Raw genomic sequence first — 9,188 nt, 5'->3', positions numbered from 1 at the left:
CAAGAGCTGAGAGATAATGAACTCCAGAAGATGCAGGAGATTTGGAGGAGGGATTCAGAGGCAAAGCATTTACGGGATGGGGAGGTGTGGTGTAATCTGTTGAAGATATTTTGATCAACGAGACTGGGGAGAATTGTTCACATATTAAAAAGTTTACTTCATAAGCTGAACAATGTCATTGAATGTATATAAAAATAAATAAATTCATTAATTAAAAAAAAGAAAGAAAAAAATGATGCAGGAGAAAAGAGACAACAAGTTCCAGAAGGTGTTGAAGGTTTTTCATGATCTGAAGGAGGAAATATATGCCATAAAAAAGAATCAAATGGTGTTATTAGAGATGAAGGCTGCCATTCAGGAAATCAAAACCTCTCTCGAAAGTATTAAAAACAGATTAGTCCTTGCAGAAAATTGAATCTTGGATGTTGAAGGCAAAACCTCTGATCTAGTAAAAACAACCAAAAAAACTGAGGAAATAACCCCCCAAAATGAGAATACTATTTGAGAAATACTAGACAGCATTAAGCACCCAAACATCTGGATAATTGGCATCCCAGAAGGTGAGGAAACTAATAAGGGCATTGATAATCTATTCCATGAAATCTTGGAAGAAAACTTTCCAAATCTAGAGAGGCATTCAAAGATCCAGACCCAAGAAATACAAAGGACCCCTAACAGAATCAACCCAAGAAGATCTTCTCCAAGGCACATCATAGCCAGACTGGTCAAATCTACAGACAAAGATAAGATACTAAAATTGGCAAGAGAGAAACGTCAGGTTACTTATAAAGGGTATCCCATCAGGCTAACATCTGACCTGTCACCAGAAACAATGCAAGGAAAGAATGGGAACATATATTCAAAGTGTTAAGTGAGATACAGTTTCAACCAAGAATACTATACCTGGCAAGATTATCTTTCATATGGAAAGAAAGAATAAAAACATTCTCAGATAAACAAGACCTGAAACAATTTGCCAATAGCAGACACACACCTCAAGAAGTTCTGAAAGGAGGGCTCTAACAGGAAAACTAAAGACATATACAGAAATAAGAGAACAAAAGGCAACCAGGAAAATGACCAATTTAATGCTAGGGACAAGAAATATCAATAACAACATTGAATGCTAACTTCCAGGATTTAAATAGAAAGATTGGACCACAACAACACTGCATTTTCAACAGAAGAGTGTTTGAGCATAAGACTGAACTGGCAAAATAGAATTTTATGATTTTTGAGTAAAACATTACTGATTTTTCTTACTATGCTTTGTTTTCCCAATTTAAACATTTTACTTTCTTTTGAGTTGTTGATAGTTTAAGCAATTTGGTAAAATATTTTTCTTGTTTGTTTCTCTAAATGGAAACTGTTTTTCCTTCCTGATCCCTCTTGAATTGGAAATATTTATTCTTATTTTGTGACAGAAGGGTTATTTGCATAAGTTCAATAATGCTTGTTGCATTGAATCAGAAATTGGAAATATTCATTATTGGACAGGGCTTTGACTGGAATGTCATATCTGAAGATCAATCAGAAAACTATGGAACTAAGGTGGATCTTAAGTAAGCCAACAGAAGCTCTTAGAAAGATGGCCTGGCCCCATAAATAGTTCTGCCTGGCAGAGAGGATTAGAGAAGCCATATGAAAGAATTTATACCATAAAATAACCTGGACTTTTCCAGCCCAGCATTGTAGTCAGTAGAGATTGCAAAAGAGCAGCCACAACCAGAGGATTATCTTAAGAAAGACTTTGAAGGAAAAAAAAGAGACTGATCTTGGCTAGCAGATGGTCTATCACAGAATACTTGGTAGGCAGAGCTGAACTGAGAAGGATTAAAAATCCCGATGGGAGAAACAGAGCATAAGGGACTGTGGTATGGCTATCCCCCAAGGGGGGTGCTTTCTCATTTTCCTTCTCCTCCCTCCCTCTCTATTGAGCACATGTACCCTGTAGCAGATTTTTAAAAAGAAAAATCTCTTAATAGTTAGCATTTATTGTCTTATCAAATCATGATCATTTTCCAAAATTTTAATATTGATTTATTCTATAATGACATCATACTGATGGAAAATCCCTCTGGTTATAGTTTAACATACAGGGTTTAACCTACTCCACCCAATCCCCTTCATCGTGCCAGAGAGTTAGTGGTAATAGGTGTGCAGTGAGACTGCAGCTGATTTCAACATTGTCGGTTACTGTAAAAAGATTGCTCACTCACCATCCAATGTACTGAGAAGTCTCGCTTATCTGATTAGTCATGTGTTGAAAACTCGACTATTACCAAAACTCAGTCAGAGATGACCAGGTAAAGCCAAATGCCCATGATTATTTCTGTGTAGGGAGTTGGTGTGTAAGTTTAACAGCTTTATTTTCTTTGCAGGGTTTATTCCTGAAGGTCCAAATCAGTAACAGAGAGCATATCCTTCATTCAAACATGAGAAGTCTAAATATTGATATTTATGTGACAAGGAAAGGCTTAGAATTATAAACTGTGGCTCTGCAATTTAAGAGAGACTACTGGCCTATTGAAAAAAAAAACTACATTTATTTCAAAATAAATGATACATCGGGGTAAGGGTATAGCAATTATAACCAGTAGCATTGATGTCCACACTGAAGGTTTTGTCAATAAACCATGCCTGGTGAATCATAAACTCTCCATCAAAAGTGAGAGAATATTTTCAGTGGGAATAACATCAGGAACAAGAGTGCAGGAAAAATCCTAAGAACAGAAGTTAGGGTGATGAAATCCATATATATATATTTTTGTTTTTTGAGAGATCTTCACTATAGGGGACATGCGCTCACCAGACAGACAGAGAGAGACAGAGAGACAGAAGATGAGAAATCATCTCCCAGGGGGGATGCCCACGCCGTAATCCCTTCTCCTCCATTCTCCTCTCGGGATCTTGGGCACGCACACACACGTGCCTGGAGTGAGTTTTAAGCCACCGGGTCCGGGACGTGAACCGCGATCAACTACGTGGGAGTCCAATGACATAGCCATTACGCTAACTGCTGGTTCCCATGAAATCCATATTTTTGAGTACAAGATGTATTCTGTACTTTTGAGTACAAGATGTATTTTGAAATCAAGATGTATTCTGGCACTTTTTGTTGTTGTTGTTCAAACGTTCTTTCTTTCTTTCTTTTTTTTTTTTTTGGAGAGGTTTTCGCTATAGGGCGCGTGCGCTTGCCAGACAGACAGAGAGAGACATAGAGACAGAAAGTGAGAAATCACCCCCCAGAGGGGATGGTCACGCCGCAATCCCTTCTCCTCCATTCTCCTCTCAGGATCTTGGGCACGCATGCAAATGCACCCAGCTTGAGTTTTAAGCCACCAGGTCCAGGACGCGAACCGCGGTCGACTACGTGGGAGTCCAACGACATAGCCATTACGCTAACTGCTGGTTCCCCAAACATTCTTTCTATCAGATTATCCTGGAAAATTTAGGACAAATGACCACTGTCACTTTAATTATGAATAAGGTTACTTAAAATGCGATACATTTCAGTATTTTTCTGAATTTATAAATTGTATTTCCAAATGAACATTCTTCATTTTATTTTATTTTTTTTCTTTTAAGTTTATTCATTTGTTTCCTCCATGAAAGAGAAATGGAGGTGAAGAAAGACAGGTACCTTTAATAGGGTCTCCACTCTGCCAGCCAAGACCATGGGCACACACACATGTGCTTTGTGTGCCCAGGGAAGGAGCAAAAACATGAACACGTTACTTGTAAATTTATGTTTAGCAACTAGTGATAAGCTGGATATATTAGAATACATTGTAAACCTAATTCTGGGTAGTGTTATGAAAATGAATCTCTTTATAACTATTTAACCTACATTCACATGGATTTTCAAGATAATCTTTTTTTAATTGTCAGCAGGCATGTGCACTTGCCAGAGAGAGAGAAAGAGGGCCAGCCCTCAATGGCGCATGGTCGTGGGACAATCCCTCTTCTTCCATTTCTTCACCCTGTTGGAATTTGGGGCATGCAGATGCATACCCCTGATGCGTTTTTCAAGTTGTCAGAGCTGGGATTCTAACTGCAGTGGGCCATGTGGGATCTGGTTCTCTTAACCATTAGACTATCAAACTGGCCCTTTTCCATAAAATTTAGGATATATTTTTTTCTACTCTTTAATTTTAATTGAATGTAAAAAAAATAAGATGTAATTCACACAGGGCTGCATTTAAAAAAAAAAAAAAAAAAAGGCTTCTTAAAACTATGGCTGGATGTTTTGCTCTAGTCCTCCAAGACGGGCATTTTACTTTTTAGAGTCATTTCTAAAGTCATACGGCCATTAACTTTGGGGACTGTTTTGTTATGAATGTTGATACAAATTAAAACTCATGGACCTCATCTCATGTCACTCCATGAGTGTTAGCAATACCAGTTCTGAAATATATTATTGCTTTTGGACTGAAAACTGAGCAAGGGGACCAACAGATGGCATAAGTTGTGTTGTTGGACTCCTAAGTAGCTGTATCCAGTGGCTTAGAACTTATGCTGTGTGTGTGTGTGTGTGTGTGTGTGTGTGTGTGTGTGTGCCCAAAATCCCAAGAGGAGAATGGAGGAGAAGGGTTTGTGGTCTGGCCATCCCCTCTGGGGGATGATTTCTTGCTTTCTCTCTATCTCTCTGGTGAGTGCACATGCCCTATAACAAAAATCTCCCTTAAAAGACAAACAAACAAACAAAACAGAAAGAAAAGCTGAGCAAGAGAATTTTCTTGATTCATTTTGCACAAATCAGAAAAACCTGCAAGCTAGTCTCCTCATTGACCTCAGCAGATGAAGTAAACTGATAGTGTTAATTCAGATTGAAGAAATAATCTGAATCTTGCTTGATGTCGATTCACAATTTACATATGACATTAACTAACTCTGATAGCTGGTGAGGCGCTACATGTCTGCATAAGCTCCCTCCCACACCCTTCCCCATTCATGAATTATTGAACTTTGTAAGCTCACACTGAAACATCATAGCAACATTTTGTACATCAATTTTTTTGAGAGATTTTTGCTATAAAGTGTCAGAGAAACAAAGAGAAGCAGAGAGACAGAGACCCCGTAAACTCTCAGACAAGAAGCCATTTTAAATCCGAGATGTATCCTGGCATGTTCAGGGAAGCTATGCTCTAAACTCCATCTTCTAGACCCTCTAAACTCTTTTAGATAAGAAGCCATTTTAAATCTGAGGTGTGTTCTGGCATGGTCAGGGCCATTGAAATCCTCAACACTTATTGAACTTCCCTAAACTCTTTTAGATAAGAAGCCATTTTAAATCTGAGGTGTGTTCTGGCATGGTCAGGGCCATTGAAATCCTCAACACTTATTGAACTTCCTGCTCTTAGGAAAAAACTTCTTTTATAAATCTGAACTCAGAATCTCTTTCTACATTGGAGACCACATTGGAAAACACAGTAAAGTAGAGATTTTGTCACAGAATGACCAGAAACCACTGCAGAGGCACAAGAAATATGAAAAACCAAGAAAATATCTCTCCTCTAAGTGAAAAGAACAATCCTTCATCATTCACAGATAGTATAGTAGAACTTATGGAAATGCCCAATAAAGAATTTAGAATATTCATAATGACAAAACTAAATAAGATGCAAGAGCTGAGAGGCAATGAACTCCAGAAGATGCAGGAGAAAAGAGACGAGTTCCAGGAGGTGAGGAAGTTCTTGCACAATCTGAAAGAGGAAATACATACCATGAAAAAAAATCAAATGGAGCTATTAAAGTTGAAGGCTACAATACGAGAAATAAAAACCTCCCTCGAAAGTATTAAAAGCAGATTAGTCCATGCAGAAGATAGAATCTCAGATGTCAAAGGCAAAACCTCTGACCTAGAGAAAACAATCAAAAAAAACCTGAGAAAATAGCCCCCCCTCCCAAAATGAGAATACTATATGAGAAATACTAGATACCATTAAGTGCTCAAACATCCAGATAATCAGTATCCCAGAAGGTGAAGAAACTAATAAGGGCATTGATAATCTATTCCATGAAATTCTGGAAGAAAACTTTCCAAATCTAGAGAGGCAATCAAATATCCAGAACCAAGAAATACAGAGGACCCCCAATAGAATCAATCCAAGATCTTCTCCAAGGCATATCATAGCCAGATTGGCCAAATCCTCAAAGACAAGATACTAAGATCTGCAAGAGAGAAACATCAGATTTCTTACAAAGGTTATCCCATCAGGCAAACATTAGACCTCTCATAACAAACAATGCGAGCAAGGAAAGGATGGGAACATATAGTCAAAGTGTTAAGTGAAAAACAGTTTCAACCAAGAATACTATACCCAGCAAGATTCTCCTTCATATGGGAAGAAAAGATAAAAAAAACATTCTCAGATAATCAAAACCTGAAAGAATTTACCAACACCAGGCCAGCTCTTCAGGAAGTTCTGAAAGGAGTGCTTTACCAGGAAAACTAAAGACACGTATACAGAAACAAGAGAACAAAAAGCAACCAAGAAAATGACCAGCTTAACGCTAGCAACAAGAAATATAAATAATAACATTGAACATTAACTTCTGGGATTTAAACAGAAAGATCTGACCACAGTAACACTACAAATTCAACAAAAGAGAGATTAATTACGTCAGACTGAACTGGTCAAATAGAATTCTATGACTTTTGAGTAAAACATTACTGATCTTTTTTAACTATGCTTTATTTTCTCAATTTTTCTTTCTTTTGAGCTGTTGATAGGTTCAGCAATTTGTTAAAATGTTTTTTCTTCTTGTTTGTTTCTTTAAATGTAAACAAACTTTTCTCCCTCCCTGACCCTTCTGGAATTGGAAAATATTTGGGAATATTTTTATTTTATGACAGAATGGTAATTTGTATAAGTTCAATATAACTGTTGCCTTGAATCAGAAATTGGAAATATTCATTATTGGAAAGGGCTTTGACTGGAATGTCATATCTGAAGGTTAAAAGAAAATTATGGAACTAAGGTGGATCTCAAGTAAGTCAACAGAAGCTCTTGGAAAAATGGCCCGGCACCATAAACAGAAAGATGGCCTGGCAGAGAAGATTTGAGAAGCTACATGAAAGAATTCCTACCATAAAATAACCTGGACTTTTCCAGCCCAGCATTGTAGTCAGTAGAGATTGCAAAAAAGCAGCCACAACCAGAGGATTATCTTGAGGAAGCCTTTGAAGGAAGAAAAGTATTTTGGTATATCACAGAACGCTTGGTAGGCAGGGCTGAATTGAGAAGGTTTATGTGTGACTTGTGTGCTGGGCATTTGCTTTTCAACAGTTTGAGGAGTTGACATGTAAATATTTTCTCAAAAATATTTAAAACCATATAGTCTCTGTTATAGAGTCACAACAAAATTATAACAAATATTTCAAACATTATTGCTAAAATTCGGGTTTTTGAAATTTTGAAAGTGGTTTATTAACTGTCAAGAACTATGGAATATGAGCAAAAATTTTTTGATATGTAAAGTAAATGTTTGTGGGAAAACGTAAAAAATAAATAGATACATGTTAAAAAAAGAAAGGAAGAAAAGAAGAAAGGAAGAAAGGAAGGAAGGAAGGAAGGGAGAAAGAAAGAAAGAAAGGAAGGAAGAAAGGAAGAAAGAAGAGAGCAAAAGAAAGAAACAGAGATAGAAAGGGAGAAATCACCTCCCAAGGAGGATGGCCACACTACAATCCCTTCTCCTCCAGTCTCCTCTCAGGATTTTGGGCATGCGTGCATCATAGGCTCCCAGGGTGAGTTTTAGGCCACTGGTCTGGGACACAAACTACGGTAGCTACATGGGAGTCCAGTGATGCAACCGTTACACCATCTACTGGTCCCTGTGCATCAATTTTATAAAAAAACCTTTAAAATCATTTAAAATTTTGTTTGTTTTTTTAATTCCACAATTTCTTATTTATATTTAATTGTTATACGTCTTTATGGTGTACAATATGGTTTTCAAAGTGTGTGTGTAGTATGGGACAATCAAATCAAAGACTTTACTGTACATGTTTTCAGCCAAGAACCTTACATTGTTGTGGCGGGGTAGCTCTTTACAGTGCAATTCGTGTTATTGTCCCAAGGCAAATCAGACATAAATTTCTCAAGGTCCTTCCTGATTTCCTTAGCAGCATTCGTTGGAGGACCTTTTATACATTTGTAATAGATAAAAATAAACCAGATTGCAAACCCTTTTCATTTTAATTATTTTTTTAAATCTTAAGCCATGCACCAAGTTTTGGTTCAAATTGTGTAGATTAAGTTCAACTTAAATTGCATTCTAATAGTAGTTCAATAAGCATAGTTATGTTAAAGTATTTAAAAGCATGAAAAGTAAGGCCTTCCAAGCCAAACCACTTTCCCACGTGTTGGAGCTGCAGCTGCACTGCCCCCGGCCTTAATGTGCCCAGTAAGTGTATAATCCAGTCTCTGTGCAATCCTCCTTATTTACATTATTACCTTACTTCAGTAACAACATTTTCAGACCCACTTTTTTTTAAGAATTATTTATTTAATTTTATGATTATTATCCTTTTTTTTTTTTTTATTTGATCAGAGAGAGAGGGAAAGTGAGAAAGCAAGTCACCAGGTCCAGAATTTATTAAACTGTGGTAAGCCATGTGGGAGTCCAATGCCTTAAGAACCATGCCACCTGCTGGCCCAGACTTACTTCTTTTTTTTTTTTTATTTATATTATCATCATAATCTTCTTTATATTACATTGGATTACATATAACTTTACATTGACTTCCATTGCTTTTTCAAAAGGAAATGCCATGCATGTCAGTCAATACAGAGACATCAATCTCCCCGCTTTATCATTCAATGTCTTTTCCATGCATTTCCCAATAATTATTATTATTATAATTTTTTAAAACAATCACTGTTTCTCATTTTGCTTGTTAAAAGACTTCACCCATCATGAAATACTTCCCAGACCAGTCCAGTTGAGAATACTATACACGTCATCTTCAACAGATAATAAACCATATCTGTTTCTCACTAACATCCTCTCTATTGTTCACTTGCTATCTTTCTCTATCCTCTTCTGTCTTTTTTTTATAGTTTATTTTTTATTATAATTTTTTTCCCATCACAACACACAAATGAATTTTCCATCCAAAATACACTGTGCATTGGCTCAATCAAGCACGTCACCATATCTGTCCTCAGCAAATAGTTTCCCAA

This window comes from Tupaia chinensis, unplaced genomic scaffold (assembly GCF_000334495.1).
Source record: "Tupaia chinensis unplaced genomic scaffold, TupChi_1.0 Scaffold000007_1, whole genome shotgun sequence".
NCBI classification, from domain to species: Eukaryota; Metazoa; Chordata; class Mammalia; order Scandentia; family Tupaiidae; genus Tupaia; species Tupaia belangeri.
Note: the sequence above shows the minus strand (reverse complement) of the source record.